Source organism: Mesocricetus auratus, unplaced genomic scaffold, assembly GCF_017639785.1.
Source record: "Mesocricetus auratus isolate SY011 unplaced genomic scaffold, BCM_Maur_2.0 Super-Scaffold_100004, whole genome shotgun sequence".
Classification (NCBI taxonomy): domain Eukaryota; kingdom Metazoa; phylum Chordata; class Mammalia; order Rodentia; family Cricetidae; genus Mesocricetus; species Mesocricetus auratus.
In genome coordinates, this window is record NW_024429189.1 from 110,167,655 (window position 1) to 110,188,784 (window position 21,130).

General features: G+C 46.5%; 1 protein-coding gene across 1 annotated transcript in view; it reads right to left on the reverse strand.

Moving 5' to 3' along the window:
- Positions 1 to 9,130, reverse strand: part of Rrbp1 (ribosome binding protein 1) — a 63,316-nt gene extending 54,186 nt beyond the window's left edge. The window contains 1 exon segment of the mRNA XM_040746396.1: positions 9,002 to 9,130. The gene's annotated coding sequence lies outside the window, so the exon portion shown is untranslated.
- Positions 9,131 to 21,130: the final 12,000 nt, after the last annotated feature.

A 21,130-nucleotide genomic window follows, 5' to 3' on the forward strand; every position in this document is an offset into this window, starting at 1 on the left:
CCTAGCATGTCATATGACCTTCATGAGGGACAACTTGTGATGCCAACTTTCAAGCTGTGTTCCCCCTACCCTAGCATATCTACAGTAGGAAAAATGTTCTTTGTTTTTTGTTTTGGTTTCTTTTCTGCCAGTCTGAGGCTGGAATCCAATGCTAAGCAAGAACCAACCATTCAACTACACTCTGGCCAGAGAAGTATTTAATGGCACTCAGTCTTCCTCCTGGAGGGTCCATCACCCACGGTGGTATCAGCTCTTACTTCCTAGCCTGCTGCCTACACTGACCTCTGTCCTTTGATCCTGAACATACTACAGGGCTAAAAGCTTTACAGGTCTGTGTTTGGCCTTCTGGATACCCTATTTACCAGCTTCCATGGACTCTTCTGAGCCACCCTATGCTTTAAGAGGTATGTTTAAATCTTTTATTCAGAATTTGCCCAAGTCAGAAGACTGGTCAAGACAACCTCTATCACCAGAAACCCAGTACCCCTTCCATGATATCTGCCACTGCTGTCATCATAGCTAAGCCAAATAGCAATTCACTGTGTCTTAAATTTAAAAGAAGAAAGAGTACTGCTACATGACAAGAAGGCCAGCTGGGCCAGGGAAACAACCTCCTAATCTAAAGCTGGACACACAAGTCCCTCTTTATCCACCATTTTACTTTTGGAGGGTTCGATAACCCCTGGACAGCCATTTGACTCACCACCGACCTCACTGCATTTACATAAGACAGATAACTTCTACTACTGTATATTGTTATAATTCTTAAGCTTTGTTTTTCTTCTTAATTTCACAGTGCCTACCTAATTTATAAATTCAACATTATCATAAGTATCTAAAGGCAAAAACACAAAGTATATACAGGGTTCAGCATTACCTGAAGTTTTAGGTATCTAATGGGGATACAGGGACGTGCCCCCTCACAGATGGGGAAACACTGTACTCCACAGCAGGTTAGGAGTTGGGGGAGTAGGAAACCCAGTAGGGATAAACCCTGGAGACAGACCAGTATTCTAACTAGAAATGTCTGTTTCTTCATTTTTATAAAATCCACAGGTAGAGGGCCATTCAGGAAGGACCAGTATTCTAACTAGACATGTCTGTTTCTTCATTTTTATAAAATCCACAGGTGGAGGCTATTCAGGAAGGACTGCTCAGCTTCTGCCTTCACTGCTCACTGCTTTCCCGCTTGGCTTTGTTATGAAGCATGTCAGTAGTCTAGCCCTTTCTCCACAGGCCCACCTCGATCAACAAATCCTACTGGTCTCACCCCCAACAACACAAAACTTCTAGCATGTGGGAATTAACTCTTTTTATTATCAATGGTGATTCAAACTTCACTTTAGTTCTTTTATTTTTTTTTAAGTCAGCCATTTTATAATATACCCCAAGCTCTCAAATACTGAGGTGAGAGCATAAATTACAACAAGCACTTTAAAAGAAAAGCCTGGCACTTTTCTCTATAGCTGAGCATATGCTTCTTTATGGCCCACGATTCCAGATTTAGATATCAGACCTGACAGAAATATGTGAGCATGTTAACCAAAAGTCAGGGCGAGACCAATTATGCCTGGGTTATTTATCCACAACAGCTCCTCCCTGGAAGCTAGCCAGATACTGTGATACACTCACACACAGGACGAAACAACAAATGAGCGGACCACAGCTATCTCAACCACATGGAGGAATCTTACATATACACCAAGGGAAAGACAAATGAGCTTATGTCACGTGATCTACTTCCATTATGTTCACACACCAGCAAAGAGACTGATGTTATAAACAGGAAAGCAGGTATCCTTGAAGAAAGGCAATAAAGGGACACAGGAACTAGTTAAACAAGGGTGTGCAGTTTACATACGTGTACTTATTTCACCGTGGCTCCAGTACATACACATTCATTTTAGTAACGAGTTAAAAATACACACACCTTGCATCCTGAAAGTGGGGACATCTTTAGGAACTGCCACTGAGTACTGTTGCTACTGCCACCTTCCAGCTCTAACAAGCATATAGGACACTGCTCTCTCCAGAGAGAAATTAATGGGACCTCAGCGAAGGAGGGTGTCCCCTTCCTGGAGAGGCTAGAGCTTTTCATTAGCCTTGCTACTGTTTTGTTCTCTTCACAGTCTTTAAAAATGAAAACTGTACAAAAGGCAGCCCTGCATCATCCAACTCACCTGGTAAGCGACTTACAATGATGAGGAGTAGTGGGGCTTCAAATGCATAGGCCTTTGAGGAAGTCCCTTGACATGTCACTAATAAGACTTTTCATTAAGGGTTTAATAATTCATTTACTCTTCTCTCCTTCTTTTTCTCAATCACTGTTATTACTATGAAGTGACTTTCTAACTATACACAAACATTAACTACAGGAAATAATATAGCCAACAGAAAGCTACATCTAATTCCTACTCAGGAACAGTCTTCATGGAAAACAAAGTTGGTTTGAATATAGTTGAACTGTAATTTTAAGCACCAAATGAGAAGTTCTAGAAACATACCACCTGGGAATGGACAAGGATCTTTTACCCTTCCATATAAAATGACTCATTCACATGCTCTCACTCACCACAAAGGACTGGAACTCCAGGGTGCACTTGCCATTTCTTTGCCTAAAGTAGTAAAGAGGAAGGCAAATAAAGAAAAGGTCTGGAATCTGATCTTAGGAGCAGACTGCCAAGTTTCCTCCACACCAAGTTCCTCAGAGGAGACACTGCCACAAGGGAAGGCAAATCCTTAGCCTTCACTCCTTAGCCTGGCAAACAGTCTGACTGAGAGAAAGAAAAGTGCCATGCCAACTACAAGACAATAATTCTCCCTCCTACCACTATGGCACACTTTTATTCTCCAAGCACAAAATTCAACTTTTTAGAGAAAGCTACCATGTTGTTCAAACCAAAAATAACGTTTTGTTTCCTAGACAGACTAGTTCCTCTGCAGGTCTGACCCTGGGAATGTGGGTGATCCCTTTAACACTCCTCTTGGGACCAGAGCAGCAGTGAAGACACTGGCTCAGTTCAGAGTCATGAAACAGACCCAGGAGCCCAGGACAGAGCCAACATCCAAGTCCACGCCCCTGCCCCAAGGCTCATCTACACCTCTGGCCTCCAAGGGCAGCAAAAGGCTGATGACATTTCGCAGCACCAATGTTCTTGTCAGTTTCTCAACTGGAGCCAGGCTGGAGGTAATCCAAAACTCACTCCCATTGGCCCTGGGATGTTCTGTGTTTCTATCTGATGCTCCAGCAATCCACTCTACTGTAAGTTAAATGATTACAGACTTGCAGTAGAAACCTCTCTCCGCTAGCCAGTGAGCATGGACATCTACTAGGTGCCCTCACTGGTCTAGACCCTGGGATCACCTAGGAAAATAAATCAGACAACGCGCCTGTGTTGAGAGATTTTTGTCCTCCAGTGGAGACAATGACAGGCAGATCAAACATAGGACATACCAAGTAGTAGGAATGAGGAGAAAGCTATGTGTAGGTTGGACAGGAGGGAGGGTATCTGTCACTTTAAACAAGATGATAACAGATCTGAGGCAGGTGAAGGAGCAACTGTATATCTGGGAAAAGCTCCCCAAGTAGAAGGAACACAAGCCAAAGCCCTACAGCAAATATAAGTCTGAGGTCTAAGGAGGTGACCAATGTGGCTGAAGAAGAGGGCAGCAAAGGGGCAGGAGTATAAGTGGGGCCCAAGAGACCACAGTCAAGACAGACCAAGGACCAGACTGAGCAGTGGCACCACCAACTGCAGCAACAGTCCAGAAGACGGTGAAGTCAGAGCTGGGAAACTACTTCAAAGGCTAAAGTAGGCTAGAGGTGAAAGTGACCGAAGGACAAAGTGGAACCAGCAGAGACGGTGAGATGGTCCAGCTTGGGTTCCCACTTAGAAAGCAGGGCTGATGGCATTTGCAAGTATGAGACCGCAAGGATTAAAGATAAACCTGAGAATGGAGCCACCTGATCAGCTCTTATTCTACAGGAAAGGAACCCTGAAGCCCAAGGAAAGAGGTCATGCTCCCCGTCCCTGGGATTAGACGCTCACAGCACCCCACTGCAGCACATCCTGCGGCAGCTCCACAGACCCTCAGGGACTGCCCCACGTACGCCAGGGTGGAACTGCCGCTCAAGGCAAGCACAGGCTCACAAACGCCATGCAAGAATCAAGCCAAATTCTCACTTTTCTAGTGAAAGCCTTAAAAACCTAAATTTTAATAATTAAAAAAAAGATCTATTTTTGTTACAGGTTGTTTGGCTGTTTAGTAACAAAAGGTTGGCAAGCAGATGTTGTTTTTGTTCCAAGTTCTAGATCCACATAGGGCACTCACTGGCTTGGAGTCTGAAGACACTAACACAGGCCTTGTCTGCTCACGCCTGCCCACGCTTAGGTACAGAATTAAAAGTTTGGGTTCAAGTTGGTGGTTTAATCCAGCTTCTGAGTCAGATGATGCTCACTATCACTATACCTCAGTGGACCCTCTCTCTGTCCATCAAGAGAATAACCAGTTGCCCATCACTGGAGGTTTCCTTTAAACTTGGGCTTCTGACAGCCTACTGAGCACTGGCAACCAAGAATTCAAAAAGTTTTCCCAAGCCCCAATGAACTTTCAAGGCCATACAGAGGATCATAAGACCTGCAAGCAGTCTCTGCAGTGCTCAGGAAATAACTCCAGCACACTGGAATGGGAAAGTGCTGGGGACCAGGAGGGTATCCTAGTCATGCCTAAACAACCAGGAAACATGTAATTTATATAGCATCCTGTATACAGTTGCTGTTCATTTTGAAAAGATGAGAGCTATACATTACCAACATTTAAAAGAAAAGCACAAGGTGAGCATAGTTTTAAATTAGGGTGTGTGCTTGCCTGTTTCAGAAGACTCATTCAGAATCTGTTTGCCTAAGAAAACAATCTCCTAGGAAGTCAGTCCCCGAGTTAATATTCTATAATGCCTCCAGTGCCCAGGCTTTCTCACTTAGAATTAAATATTTACTTTCCTTACAAGCTGCATACTTTCCATCTAGTGCCTACTTATTTTTTCTGTTTTGGTCTTCATGCTGTTAGTTTTAGATAAAAGTGTCTGTCTCCCTGCCCTACTCCCTTTTCCTCATATGCACAGAGAGTTGAGACTATACTCATTGTTTAAGATTCATTTTTATTGTATGTGTAAGTGCCTGCATGTATGTGTGTGCATCATGTACATCTCTGGTGTCCACAGAGACCGGAAGTAGATGTTAGATACCCTGGAGCTGTAGAAACAAGCAGTTATGACCTACCATGTTGGTGTTGGGAACCAAATCCAGCCCTTAGTAGGACCAGCAAAAGCTCTTAACTGTTGAGCCAACTCTCCAGCCACCATGACTAAGGGTGACAATTTACTGAGCTAAGTGAGCAAACTGCTATCAGCCACGTTTTGGCAGTCAAAATAGACATTTCACCTGGTTCAACATTATGATATTTTCATGTGATCAGGAGATACAGGGACTTGAATCTTTGGATAACAACTACCCTAGCCTGGTGGTGTCTGGTCAAACTTGCCAAGATGATGTAGCTCTGCATGCCACTCCTCAGCTCTTCCAACTTGGCTACAAAATGGAATGTTAAAATGCTACTGCACTTTAACTTACGTCCTTTAAAGTTACACAGCTGTATGTGGCCACAGCTGTACATAGTAGCGACAATGCTACTGTGGACAACAGCTTCTTCACACACAGTCACATGTCACACATTAGTATGTATGGAGTTTGAAAGCCCAGAGCATAAACTCTTCATAAACAACGAAATGCCAAGTGCCTTCCTGCACTGCCAAATTTTCAGACTCTACACCTTGCCACTAAAACTCATTTTAGTCTTCTAGTTCTGTGTCCTCCCTTGGGTAATTACTGTCCCAGCAGGATAGAATTATGTGGCCCCACAGCCTGTTCAGAAAGCTGGAACGATGTCACCTAGCAGTTGGCAAAAGGAACAGGTTCCAAAGCCTTCTTATCCAATGGGTTTCCAGGGTCTCATCTACTGAATGGGGGACAACCACACCTACCCTAAACATGGGTGTATTATGATGTCTAAAAACATAGCATTCGGTATCTGAGTCTAAATTGCAAGCCTTTTAAAGTTAAGTTGCATTCAGATACTTTTATACCCTGAGATGGTAGTTAGTCTCTCTAATCAGTATGAACTACAGACACCCTGGGCTTCAAAACCTAAGAGCCCCAAACTTGGCCTCCTCCAGGAGTCAGACAGCCCACGTTTGCACTACTCATTGGAAAGGGACTTACTTCACCACTGCAGACCTAGGATGTATAAAGGGATAACACAAGGGACATTTTCTTTCTGGAAACAAGATTTGGGCAAGGAAAATCACAAAGACTGTTGGCTTGATCCCTTTGTCATACATCTATTAGTTAAAGCCTTGGAGATAAAAGCCCAAGTAAGGAGCTGGGTTCCTGTGCTTTTAAAAGGTATCCCTGCTACATAATAATCCAATATTCCAATTAAATCATTTGCATGCAACCATCTAAACTGAGTTTGGTGCTATATAATTATTGTAGCATGTAGAGTTAAGGCTCATTTCAGCAAAGAGCATAATTGCTCAAATGTGACTCGATTCAAGATTTATTTAAAACTCTCCTATCAAGCCGGGTGTTGGGGTGCACACCTGTAATCTTTGCACTTGGGAGGTAGAGGCAAGAGGACCAGGAGTTCAAGGTCAGTTCAGGCTACACAGATGGCCATCAGGATTAAGACTCTGTCCTGAAAACTGCAAAACTGAAGGAAGGAGAGGAGGGAGGAGGGCAGGATGGAAGGAAGCAGAAGAGAAAAGGGAAAAAAAGGAGAGGGGGGGAAGGGAAAGAAAGAAAAATATTTCCCATCAACAAAAACATCCATACATTATAATACCACTCTAACTCCTTAGAACAAGGAGATGGCCAGAGTTCAAGTCCTAAATATGAAATTGAAAAGTTCTTTTATAACACGCCACAGCTTCGTGAAAACCTGATACTCCCAAACCTCAAGATTCCTTCTTGCCTTCATCCCCCACTCGTGGCCTTCTCTAGACCTCAACAAATCCAGGAGCCAGGCAATCCAGGCTTGCCCTGGCCTCTAAATGGAAAACTTACTGAGAGGTCTGCCCTGACCTCTCCTGCACTTCAACAGAAGGGAAGTGGCATCTCAGGCCCTCAGAACAGGAAGCTGCTTCTGGAGAGAAACAAACTGGCAGACTAGAGGGGGCTGACCTTGCAAAGTTCATTAACACATTAAGACAGCTCTCGGTCAGGCAGCACGGTGTCTGGATCACAGAGATTTCTCCATTTCTCTGGGTGTAGGAAGTTAAGACAGCAAGAACAGTTGGGGAAAACGTAAGAAAGTGGTGTGGATGGTGAGGGAATACTCGATTGTAAAGGGCTGTGTCCAGTGTGTAGTTCTTCAGCCTACAATGTGAACCTCTACTCAAACTTCCACCCAGGACCCCCACCCCCACCAGACGGCTTTAAGCAAATGAATGACTAGCTTAGAGCAAATAGAGATGTGGGAGGCTCCAGGATCCTCCAAAGTTTCATTTCCTTGGTGTTTCCCAGATCTGACCTCTGACCTCAAGAGTTATTGCCAAACTGCTCTCTGTTTTGCACAAGATCCCATACTTCCTGCCCAGTTCCCCGATCCCAGTGGTGAGTGGGTGGTACTATCTTCAGGCTAGAGATAAGGAAACCCAGGTTCAGAGGTTAGGAGACATGGGCCTCAGGTGGTCAAAGGGGCGGAATCCTGCGTGGTTCACAGTATGAACGAGGATCCACCTTGTTCCCTTGTCTCTCACGTCCCTAACCACAAATCCCACAAGAACAGTCAATACTAGCCGGCTACTCCCTACGTGTGGCCTCCACCGCTGTCTCTCAAACAGAGACCAGCGGGAACCCTGTTTTTTCTGATGGGGAAATGGGAAAGCTTTGAGCTAAACCACTTGGTTAACTACCGTCCACCAAGAGTGACACCAACAGAATTATAGCTGGTGGTTTACAGTACGAGAAGGAGCCCCTGAAGCATCCCGTACCGCTGGAAGCTCGGGGCGGCTGGCCTCCCTGCACCGGGCACAGCCGGGAAGCCGGGCGGGCCGGGACAGACGGCGGGCCCAGTGCCAACGCGCTTGGCCGGCAGGGCCGGAGGTGTCTGCTTCCGCCGGGGCCTGGCACCACGGGTCCATTCATCGTAGCCGCGGGAGGGAGAGGCCAGGCAGGACCCCGGGTGGCCCCAACTCTGGTCGGGTCCGGCACCCTCGCGCCGGGCTGCGCGCGGCCCCGCCGGGAAACGGTGCTGCGGCCCCGCCGCCAGGGGGAGCAGAGAGCCTCATCCCGCACTCCGGGAAGTTGCTAAGGCCAGTCCGGGACTGCACCCGCAGCGAACCCTGTGGCCTCCGCCCGCCCCGTCGGGGCCGCCGACGTGTCCAGTGGCCACGGCCCGCAGCCCCGGGCTCTGGGCCCCGCGTCGCCCATCCAGTCTCAGCCCTCGTCCCAGGCCGGTCCACCGCCTTCCGCCCCCCCCCCACCCCCTCCGGCCCGGACTCCGGCCCGGCAACGTCATCCGGTGGCTTCCCGAAACTTAACCCCTTCCTCCGCCAGCTGTGCGCCGCCCCGCCCCGCCGCCCAACTTTCTTAGCCCAACTTCGGAGCGCGCGGGCCGGCCCGACGGCCAGACCAGGAGGGAGGGGTCGCCACGTTGCGCCGCGGGGCCGCCGCAGCTCCCGGCCGGCCGACCGGCCGGGGAGTCCATCCCGAGGGGCGCGCTCGGCCGACGCCCCTGCACGGGCTCGGCCTGGCACACGCAGCTCCGTCCCACCCGAGGGGCCGCGGCCACCGCCAGGGCGGGAGGGCCGGCGCCGCCGGGGGGAGGGGCCGCCGAGGAGACGTGTCACTCGCGGCGCGGCGCGACCGGCCCGGCGCACCGACGGCCCGGCCCGCGCGCTTCCACCGCCGCCGCCGCTGCAGGGCCCGGCCAAGTTTCTTACCTGCAGCGGGAGACGCGAGAGGGAGAGCGAGAAGGCAAGAGCAGTCGTCGTCGCCGCCGCCGCCGCCGCCGCTGCCGCCGAACCGCGAGAGAGGAGCCGGCCGAGCCTCCGCCAAGAAGCCGCCCCTGAGCAGCTGCACACACCGCGACCCCGGCGCCGTCCGCCCCGTCCGCCGTCCGCTCCGGCCGCTCGCTGGCTGCGTGCGCGCGTGTGGAGTCGTGGCACTTTCTGCCTCGGAGCTGGCGAACGGCCCCCTCCGCCGGGATCGCCGCCTCCTGCCTTCCCCACCCGGACCAGCCATTCATCGAGCCGCCTATTCCCATTGGTCTACTGACCGCCACTCTACCGGCAGCTGTCCAATCAAATCGCGGACTGCCGCTCCGCGGCGGCGGTCATTGGGTAAAAAGGAGGGTCTACGTCTCAGCCAATGGGAGCGGGGAGGAGCTGCAGGGAGCCGCGGGGGGCGGGGCCGAAGAGGGGCGGAGCCGCGCAGCGCAACTCTCAGCTCTGCGCGGAGGCGGGTCTCTAACGCCCCGCCCATCTAGGGAGGTCGCCTGCCGGCCCCGCCTACTCTGGGCCGCTGCTCTCCACGCCACCGCTCTCCCCTTCCCCCCTGCCACCGAGTCGGCTCCACCTAGGCAGATGGATTGTGGTTCGAATCCCCGTGGCCGCGGGCTGCTCTTGCTCACACTGCCGTGCTGAGGTGGCGATGGGTGTAACCCTGAGGAGGATTGCACAACCCGTGAATGACAGGGAAAATGCTTTATTTTAAACCTAAGTAACTACACACAAAGCACCAGCCCCTGAGTCTTAAGACAAGTTCTACAAGGATGAGAGAGAGCAAGGAGGCTAGGGCTTTATCTGCAAACATTATTCTTTAGATGGAATTTTCTTGAATAAATGAAAGAAGCGAGTTGGAAGATCCAGGAAGAACAAAGGAAATTTAGGTGGCCTGCATGTCATGTTGTTAAGGAAGGCCACACTCCCTAAACAGTATGAGATACCGTCTTTGGTTGTTATATCCATCCTTGTGACATTTGATTCCAAGTGTCGGGATCCATGAGGTTCTTACTCAAGAAAATCTGCTGGCAATCCATGAAATTGGTCCAGTGGTATTCCAAATATTAGCCCTAACACATTCTCTCCTTAAAAAAATACAAAAATGGGCTGGAGGGATAACTCAGTCGTTAAAGGCTAGGCTCAACCAAATAAAACAAAAACAAAAACAAAGCTTATTTAGAAGAGGGATGCATATGCCACCATGCACTAACTCAGAAGAGTTGGTTCTCTCCTTCCATGGTGGACTCCAGGGATCAAACTCAGGTAGTCAGACTTTCATAGCAAGCACTCTTACCCTGAGCTATCTCACCAGTCCAATACCAGGTCTTCAAAAACAACTTAAATTGAAATAGTTTTAAGTTTTGGTGCTTTTGTTTGCCAGAGTCTCATTACGTGGCTGTCCTATAACTTGTGTATAACAGGCTGGCCTTGAACTGATAGAGATCTGCCTGCTTCTGCCTCCTGAGTGCTGGGATTAAGGCATGAACCACCAGTTTAACGTTGGGTTATAACCATTTTAACCGTATCTCTTAAAATTATCCCTTTGAGCTTGAGCCAAGGTCAGCCTTTTTGAAATGAACTTACTCTCTGTCCCTCTGTCTCTATCTGTGTGTGTGTGTGTGTGTGTGTGTGTGTGTGTGTGTGTGTGTGTGTACAGAAGCCAGTTTGATGGTTTGATGTCAGGCCTCATCCTTTATTGTTCTGGGCCTCATTCTTTGAGACAGGGTCTGTGTCTGCCCTGAGCTCGCTACTCTGGCTAGACTGCTAATGAGTAAGTCCTGGGGCTCTGTCTATCTCCATCTTTACAGTGCTTGGATTACATGTGGTGCCTGGATTTTTCTCATTCATGCTGGGAATTGAACTCAAGGTCTCCATGCTTTCAGAGCAATCACTTTACCCATTGAGTCATATCCCCAGTCTCTAAAATATATAGTTTCTTTTCTTTTTCTATTCTTTGTTTGCTTTCTGTTTGTTTGTTTTTCCAGAAAGGGTTTCTCTGTATGACTTTGGAGCCTATCTTGACCTCAAATTCACAGAGATCTGCTTGCCTCTGCCTCCCAAGTGCTAGGTTAAAGGCTCATGCCACCACTGCCCAGCCTCAAATGTAATTTTCTAAGACACCAAAAGGACTATGACTGCCCCAGCCTCTGTGGCCTTCAAGTCTTGCCTCAGTTCCTCCCACAAGCACTGCAGTTAGTCATTGCTACTATACAAGCTGTTGGTAGAAAGTTAAGCTTCAGGAAGAAAATACACAGGGGTTAGGTTGAAACTAAACCCTTCATTTCTAGTTTTAATCTCAGCAGTTCCTTAGCAAATTAATGATTAATCGGCAGGAATTAACATGGATTACCTTTCCACACTCAGTCATTTTCCAGCACAGACACTCACTTGAAATAAAATTCAAGGATCCCAGCTTCTGGCCAGCAGTTGCTACCAACTAGTCTGGCTGGATGTTGGGCAAGGCATTTACCTCGCTGAACATAAATAGACTTTAAAACAGTTGCTCTTTCTTTTGGGGGTAAGTAAGTAAGCACATTTATTCATGTGTTCATTCATTCACTAGTGTTTGTTAGAGCCTGAGGAAAACAAAGGCTGAACATGCAGACCAGAGGACACCCAGATCCACCAAGGGCCCACAGACTTGTCCATAGCAGCGTTGCCTTTTATCTTCTTCACTGTGTGTCTTCAGATTTTCCCAGAGCAGATCCCGGCAGGAGGAATTGGTTCAAATGTAGTAGTCCTTCAACATCTGACAGAGATTAGTTCCAGGACCCCCTTTACCAGGTTGCAGAGTCTGGAGATGGGCGAGTCTCTTCTAAAATGATTTGCCTACAGCCTCTTCCCGTGTGCTTTAAATCCTCTCTGGGCAGCATATGCAGACTGCCACGCAATGCTACGTAAATAGTTGTGATACTGTAATGTTTAGAGAGTCATGACAAGGGGGAAAAATCTGCACGTGCTCAATACAGACAAGTGTTTTCCAAATATTTTTGGCTTGCTAGTTCAATCTGTGGCTATAGAGCTGTGGTTTGAAGGGCTGACGGAAGTTCATTTGGGAGACAAGCTGGGGAACAGTGATGGAGAACTGGGGAGGGAAGGAACCAACAGAGAAAGCATGGTATCAAGCAAGCAGCTGCTGTGGTGTGGGAACAGCCAAGGCTCATGTCACTGGGGATGCAGAAAAGTCCTATAGATCCCACCCCCAAAGATTCCCCTCAAGAGGGAAGAAGGCGTCCTTATTCATTACCTATTCTTAGTACTTGTTGTCTAGAAGGTTCTTCATCAGGGGGAGAATTTAACTCATCTCACACCTCCATCAGTACAGAAAGCCTAGAAACAAGAAGCCCTTAGCGGTCCTGTGAGTGGCAGAGGGTGTGGCAGGGGCCGCTGTTATACCTTCTACATGGGAACCTGCACCTGGCACAGAGCATGCATGGAGGAGGGGATGGCAAATATAGGTTTTGTAAATATTATTCATTGGGCAATAGGATCACAGAGTCCCCAGGAGTGAGGAGTGTTTACAAAAAGGGTTCTCCCTCTCTGTTCCTTCCCCTAGTTCAATATTTGGTTCAGTCTCTCACAGTACTCATTTCAGGATGGAACAGTGTAGCATGGCGTGAGCTCTTCCTTCCTTCTTCCCCTGCACCTTCATCCTCTGTCACCCTCTAGCTGTGCTGTGCAAACTCCGGTCCCTGGCTCCACTTTGCCACGCCTGGCCTCTTCTTCAGCTCTCCCAAGGAGCAGCTGGAGAAACAGTCACCTTCGGAATCAACAAATAGAAGGTGCCTTAGAGGGGAGTGAGAGGCACTCTGAGGCTAAGGACTTCCAACATGGGCTGCAGCCAGCTAAATCACACATTCCCCAGCCTTATGAGGATGATCCCGTGTCACTGTCCGGCCTCTGGGTGCCATCTGCTCAGTGGCAGACTCCAGGCTGAAACCTATGAAATAGGTCCCTGCCACGCACAGATGACAGTCCACAATGTCTCATGCAGGTGTGGATAGGAGATTTCCATGCAAAGTGGGCAGTATCATCAGAGAGGCCTGGGGTTGACTGCAGACTCCAGGCAGGAAGTTAACCCAGACAGAGAGAAGAGGTGAGCAGAAGCTTAAAGGAAGCGTGCAAGGACCCGGGCCAAAAGATATGCAGCTGGGAAGAGCAACACGGTCAAAGGCTAAGTGGGGAGAGACTGGGATACCCAGTGGGGAGAGACTGGGATACCCAGGGCAGATATCTGGCAAGAGCAGCCAGAGAGCATAGAGAGAGGGAGAGACTGTCTCCAAGGCGGATCACAGGAGAACGGGAGTGGTGGACATGTTCCATGTCTTATGGTTACACGGCTATAGCAAAATCCACCAAATGGCAGGGTCTTCAAAAAGCTAAGACTTGGTTTGTAAGCAAACATACTTAAGTCAAGCAGACTCCGAAAAAGGGACACATTAGGTTTTAGTTGCATATTTAAAGTAAATGAAGCATTCTTATTAGGAAAAATTAAACATGTAAGATTAATTACCAAGCATGGTCTATTAATTCATGGCAATGCCTTGATTTTGATTACTAAATTGCAGGTATTATTTTACAAGAGTAGGCAGAAAGATAAAGATATGGTACAGTTTTTAAAGGTGGTTTTGCTTTGTCAACAGCTATAGAAGGATGACAAATGAAATGAAATTTCTCTCACACACACAAAGACACACAGTACTGGAGAGATGGCTCAGAGGTTAAGAGCACTTGTTGCTCTTGCAGAGGACCTGAGTTAGGTTCTCAGCACCCACAGGTGGCTCACAACCATCTGTAATTCCAGTCCCACAGGACCCAGTACACGCTCATGACCTCTGCAGGGACCGGGAATGCACATGGTGCACATACATACACACCGGGTAAAACACTCATACACAGAAAATAAAATACATACATACATACACACACACTGGTAAAACACTCATACACAGAAAATAAAATACATACATACATACATACATACACACACACTGGGTAAAACACTAATACACAGAAAATAAATAAATAAACCCTTTTTTAATTCAAGAAAAGTCAGGGTAAAACATACAGTATTTTTAGAACTTATAATAAGCCAGGCATTGTTTTAAGCACCCTGAAAAGGTGTAAAATTATCTAACCTTCATAATGGCCCCATAAGGGAGGCTCTGTAAATACCTCCATTTTAAAGTTGAGGAAACAGAGGCTCGGACAGGGTGGGTAGCCTGCCCACTCTCCCAAGGATAGTCAGACGAGGACTGGCTGACTGCAGAGTCCACACACATAAAGGCTGCATATTGGAAGGTATCTGGTGTCTCTGGGAAGAACAGAGGTGGTTGGAGCTAAATTTCTGGTGGTAGCCACTCAACACAGGGTTTCTGACCATGACATCCATGATCATTCCCTCACTATGTTCTTAGAGTGACTGAGACCCAGGTAGGTTGGGGACCCACTGGGTTGGGAGATGACCCCTCACAGCAATTCAACTAAGAAGCAGCATGAATGTTTGAAAGGGGCAGGATGGGGTGGTAGGAGTGTGTTTAGCAGGTGACGCAAGTGAGTTTGGTGAACAAAGATCAGGGAGAGACAGGCATCACCTGTGAGTTTCTAGCCTGAGTCACAGGACCATGGTGGTGTCACTTCTGGGACAGGATATGTAACTGGCTAAGGGAATTGAGGGAAATGCACCTGAAGGAAGTCCTGAGGGAGATACAACAGGCAATACCTCACTTACTCTCCAACAACACATTCTGAAACATTAGGTGCTGTTATTCCACAATCAGCTTCAAATGTACCACCCAAACTTACACAGCTACAGCATCATTAGGACATGCAATCCTACAGGACCATATTGCAATATGTACCAATGTCTGTCACTGAAGTTTCGAGTCCATAACAGAGTTTGGAAGCCAAAATGCGCCAAGTGGAGAGTCAGTGGCCATGAGAAGGACAGCAATGACCATGCACAGAGTACAGAGCTATGGGTACTGGGAGACAGGAAAAAGCCAGTGTTGAAGAGTCAAACAAAGAGCAGAAATCCCACAAAAGAGTGTATCAGTCAGTTCTTGCCACATAACAAAACACTCTAAAAGCCAAAGGCTTAAAACAAATCTGATTTTGCATTATATAGCTTAGGATTCTGTGACTTAACTTAGGCCTTGGCTGAGATTTATTGGCTTGCTGACAGGTCTCTGAGTGGTCTGGACATGCTCTCTCTAGCCTGAGCTTTGACTAGAGTGTACGAGAGGCTTACTCTGAAGCTCTTGGCTCACTCACTCTTCCAAGGATCAGTAAGGCCAAGGAAACATCGCCATTGTGTTCATTATGGAAGCAAAAGAAGACAAGCAGAAGTACACAAGGTCTCCTGAAGGTGAGGCTCAGAACTCTGTTGCCTCATTTAGCCAAAACATGTCACATAAGTAAGCCTGGATCCCAGTGGAATGCAGGTATTGGCAGAAATGAATGATTGGCACCACAGACATTATGCACAGCTGAGTCCAAGAAGGGGTAGGATGTAGTCAGACTTTTCTTTGGGCCACCAACTCACAAATAACAACACAGGGACTTATTATTAATTATAAAAGTTCATCCTTAGCTTAGGTTTGTTCCTAACTAGTTCTCTAAACTTAAATTGACCCATATTTTTAAATCTATGTTCTACCATGAGGCTCGTACTACCCATCCTGCTTTCTCCAAGTCTGTCTAGCGACTTGGCCTTTTCCTCTTCCCAGAGTCCTCTGTCCTTGGAAGTCCCACCTAACCTCTTCTTGTCTAGCTATTGGCCATTCAGTTCTTTATTAAACCAATCAGAAGGCATCTTGGCAAAGATATCTTCACAGTGTAAACAAATATTCCACAACAGTAGAGGGGACTGTAAACCCGGAGAGGGTGGGCTTATGGAGCTGGAGGTTTCAAGGGGTGGAAGGAATGATCGGTGTTCAATATAACCTGGAAGTCCAACAGAAGAGCTAGGCAGCAAATGTTGCAACTCAGCAGTCTCAGGGGACTTGGGGAAACAGTGAAGAGAATGGCTGGTGAAGCAGGCTCCAGGTCAAAGAGGGCTAAAGAATAAACAGAGAAGCAATGCATATCCCTCCATCTCACAGGTGTATCTCATGAGTACCACTGTGTACCCATCACTCTCTGGGTTCTGATGACACAGCCTTGGGTAAGATAAAGGATTATCTTCCATGCTCATAGTCACAGTACAGTTGGGAGATGGATCATAGAGAAGGACAACCATAAACAAGCAAAGAGGGGTTCAAGTGGAACAATGAGCTACAAGGAAAGACAATAGGCTCACGGGACAGAGAAGAGTGAGAATTTGGAAATAGGAGTGCTATGGATGTAAAGATGATGAGAGAAAGACTCTATGGAGGGACAGGGGATATAGTTGAGATTGCATAAGACACAGACCTTGTCTCAGAATGAAGAAGAGGGAGCACAAAGATACTAGGGCAGGGAACAGAAGAAAGGCTGGCCACTTGTCTAGGGCTTAGGGGAGAAGGAAAGCCAGGGCAGATAGGTATGGAGGAGGTGCCTAGAGGTATGACAGGATGAAAGATCCAGGGGAACCTTACATGGGGGAAGGCAATCTGATCAGTATTATAAATGATCACATTATAAATGCTGCAATACACAGAACAGATTGTATGGTGTAACAGATAGGAAACACAGGGAGCTGGGGCAAGATTCCAGGCAAGGTATTGTTGATGTTGTGTTGGTAAATATTTAGTCACTGGTTTTTATAAGTGATGCCTCCCTTGTTTATAGCGTTTGCCAATTCCTATGGTGTAAATACTTGCTTCAGATCCCATTGTGTTCAAGTCAAACATAGGGAGAATTCTGTAATCACATGCCTCTGTAAACTATCTCTGCTGTGTAGACATGAGAAAAACAATGATATTTAGTATCTTTGTTTTTAAAAATCTACCTCATGACAAATTTTAGATGATTCAATTTTTAATGATGTTTGTGTTTAATAAATACCTCAAAACTTTCTTCCACACAGGAAGTGGTGGCACATGCCTTTAATCCCAGCACTCAGGAGGCAACGACAGGTGGATCTCTGTGAGTTCGAAGCCAACCTGGTCTACAGAGTTCTAGGACAGGCTCCAAAGCTACAGAGACATTGTCTCAAAACAAACAAACAAACAAACAAAACAAAAACTTTCAAATGTAGTAGTTAGCTCTGTAAGTGAACTAGTTGCATTCCATCACCGAGCAAGCATACTAGTCATCCAGACCAGAGTATAGGATGTACGTGTAAATGTGTGCGTGTGTGTGAATGGGGCAGGATTTTAAAATAATAGAAACAATGAAGTACTAAATCAGGTGTGGTAGCATATACCTACAATCTCAGCATCAGGAGGTTTAGGTATGAAGATCATGACTTTGTAACCATCTAGATGACATATTGAGACTACCTCAATCCTCACCCAAAAATATAATAAGGAAAAGTAATAAAGCAAGGCAAGTTGTTTATGCCTGTAACTCCAGTAGTTAGGATGCTAAGGCAAGGCAATTGCTGTAAATTTAAAGCCAGCCTGGAATATATGGTGAATCCTGGGATATCATGGAGCTATAGAGTGAAACCCTATTGACAAAAAAAACTATATAGAAAACAAGTAAAATGAAATACCATGCATGTGTGGGTTAACATTTCCAGACCCTCTAAGGTCCTTATGTCTCTCTGCAATGCATCATTGGCCAGACCCAGACCTCTGAGGTCAGCGTGTGTCTCTGCAATACACCATTGCAACAGACCCAGGCAATGCCTTGATTCTGGTAAGAAACTGCCACAGATCAGATTTCTCCAGAAAGAAACCCTGGAGAAAGACATAAATACAAGAAGATATATATAGCAGGAATGTCTAATGGGGGAGCAGGGAGGTGAGATGGGGGGAGAAGCCAGTACAGAGTGCACCCAAGAAACTATTGTGGACCACTAAGGCAAAATCCTGCTGATGAACCTGAGATGCAAGGAGTGGATTTTTTTAAAGAATTTAAATTTACCTAGTGTATATGTGCACACATATGTGGGCACACATGTGGAAGTCAAAGGACATTCTAAGGTTTGGTTACCTCCTCCACCATGTGAGTCCTGGGGTTGATTGCAATTCCTCAGGCTTGGCACCAAGCATATTAACTTTCTGATCCCTCTCACCAATCCAGGAGGGGAGCCCTTATTCTGCAATGTCTGTCCATCCCTAGTTGAAAACTAGTCCAGTCAGCATTAACTCACTAGTATTTCTAGCACACATACCACGAAAGCACTTACTCAATTTCTGGGAGTGGGAAAAGGGAATGGACAGGGGCCATTTCCACAGTAGCTTTTGTGACCTTTGCACTTGCATGCTTGTGTTTAGCATCTTTCCTAAAGTCATGGGAGAAGGTAGTGCATGTTTGTAATCATGGGCCCACGAATGACAGAGGGGCTGTGGGCAGGACACTAACAGCATCTGCTTCATAACTCAAAACAGTTCTTGAATGAATTAACAAATAAATGAATGGATACAGAGCCTTTCTTGCCTAAATTTAGAATTCAAGAGCTTCAAAACATAATGAGTATCCTTCTATTCCCCAGTCAGCACATGCCTCCTGTACTCTTGCAAGATCTAGAGCAGAGAACTTGTGTGATCTTAGATAATTTAAATTCTGCAGCTGTCCTCCTCAAAACCAGAGTAGTAATATACACACAAGGCAAAAATCTCTAGACTATAGTGTCTAAAGAAAGATAAAACAACATAAATTAGACAGTAGGTCCAACAAATGTACCAACATGTGTAGTTTTTAGTGGTACTGAAATGTAACTTAGGTCAGAATATTTGGTTTGTTGTGGGGGTAGGATTGAGAATTAAGAGGACTTTTGCAGACGGCAATACTTGGTCCAAAGGCTGGCTCTAAGTTCCCAAAGTAAACAGAAAAAAAACAAGAAAAGAAGAGTCACATCAATATGTACTTAGTGGTTTCTGAAATGCTTTGCAAGTTATCCTTCACTAGTCCTGACAGGAAAATGTCCTAACTGTTCTCTTCAGATTAGGGACAAGACACTCAGTTTCAGGGAAGTACAATGGCTTGTCTGGGCCTTCCCACCTACAAATGACAAAGTAAGCTTTGAAGATTCCCAAACCAGCATGTTTCCAAGGTACATCTCTCAACCCCAACCCCATAGATACCAATGGAGAAATGAGCAGGTACAACAGACCCTTCATTAGTTGATGAAACCTTTCTCATTTCTGCCATCTCTTTCTGGCTCCAGACCTTTCTTTGGATACTAATGAGAAGGAGGTAAGCTGTCAGTGGTGTTTTGGTTGAAGCTGAGTGAGTGTGGTGGCACAACCTATTATTCCAGAATCTAGGAACTTGAGATGGAAGAACCACAAGTTTGAGATCAGTCTGGACTATATAATGAGATCCTGTCTCAAAAAAAATATTTAGCTGAATCAAAGACCCTGTCCAGTTCTGCTGTTTAGCCATAATATTCTTAGATCTGCAAACTTGTATCCAGCATTCACAAGCAAGGGGAAGTACCAGTCCAGAGAAACGATGGTTCTGATGTCAGCTTGGCTTGGCTACATGCCACACACTGGACATCGTGGACAAAACCCAAGGGCCATTGGTTTGGAAGGTACAATGGGCCATCATGGTTCTATCCCCAGGTAGATAGCATCCTTAAAGAGCCCAGTTGCTTACCTGTTCTTTAATAGTACCAGGAGAAGGGATTTGGCTCAGTGGTAAAGAGCCTATCTAGCATGCACAAGTGTCCTGAGTCAATCCCCTACACAACTAAATAAATAAATAGATAATAAAACAAAGAATTGCCAGAGGTTAAGAGCTGTAGTCCAGAATTCCATACCTCATTGCCCATATACTTATTTCTTCACTCAAAAAACATGTAGGGAGCCTTGAGTACAGTAGTCTCTACCAGTTGCTAAGACTTCAACAGAGAGTTAGACAAATAGACCCTCAGTCTTCAGCATGCTCAGTCTTGGTGGCAGGCAATTGGTTTATGCAATAGACTAAATTTCAACTATGGGATACCCTCCACAAGACAAAAGATGTGCAGGAACCATAAAGGCTGGAGCTGGTTCCCATTCCCTTTTCTCTCTCCAGCCTATTTTTCTGCAAACTTGACCCATAAAGCCTCTACTTCCAGCTTGTTTAGCTTTACATGCAGAAGCTTAAAATGGCCCTCACCATGGCTAGTTTCTTTCTTTTTTTTTTATGAGACAGGGTGGCTGTCGGTCCAGCCTGGCCTCTAACTCACAGAGATCCGCCTGCCTCTGCCTCCCGAGTGCTGGGATTAGAGGCATGCGCCACCAACGCCCGGCCCATGGCTAGTTTCTTGCCTGACTGTTGGGGAAGTCCTGTGTATATGTCAATAAAGCACTGTTGGCCAATAGGGAAGCAAGATAGGTGGGACTAGGAGTCGAGGAGTCTGGGTAGGAGAAACACAGGAAGTCAAGATGTAACTAGGGATAAGAAGCCCGGAAAATTCTCCGGTAAGAGAAATACTTAGATTAACAATTATGGGGTAAATACTTAAGTCAGAGCTAGCCAGTAAGAAACAAGCAAGGCCAACAGCTTCATAATTAATATAGCCTCCTGTGTGTTTATTTGGGACTGATGCGGCTCTGGAACCAGGCTGGCGGGAAGGCTTCTCTTTACACCTGACTTTTATAGACCCACCTCCATCCATCAGGCTCCACATCCTCCCACCCGTGCACACCTAGAGTCTTGGATGGCCCCCACCCCTACCCCCCAAGGTCACTCTCATCATCTCACCTTTCCTGGGGCTGAGTTTTCCAAACACTCCTCTTGTCATAGGGGTGAAACATTTATTTGAATTGGTTTGTGTTCTGTTCTTAAGAAACCCATGAAACCCTTTCTTCCACAACACTACTAAACACTTCCCCCTTGCCCCAGATCACCTCGAAGGCTGTCACACAGAGTATACCAGGAGACCCCGTGTCCAGGAAGCCACAGTTCAGCAATAGTCATACTTAATACTTAAAAGGCTGGATTTGTTCTTTTTCCTCCTGAATTCCCTGTGATTTCATAAGCCACTTT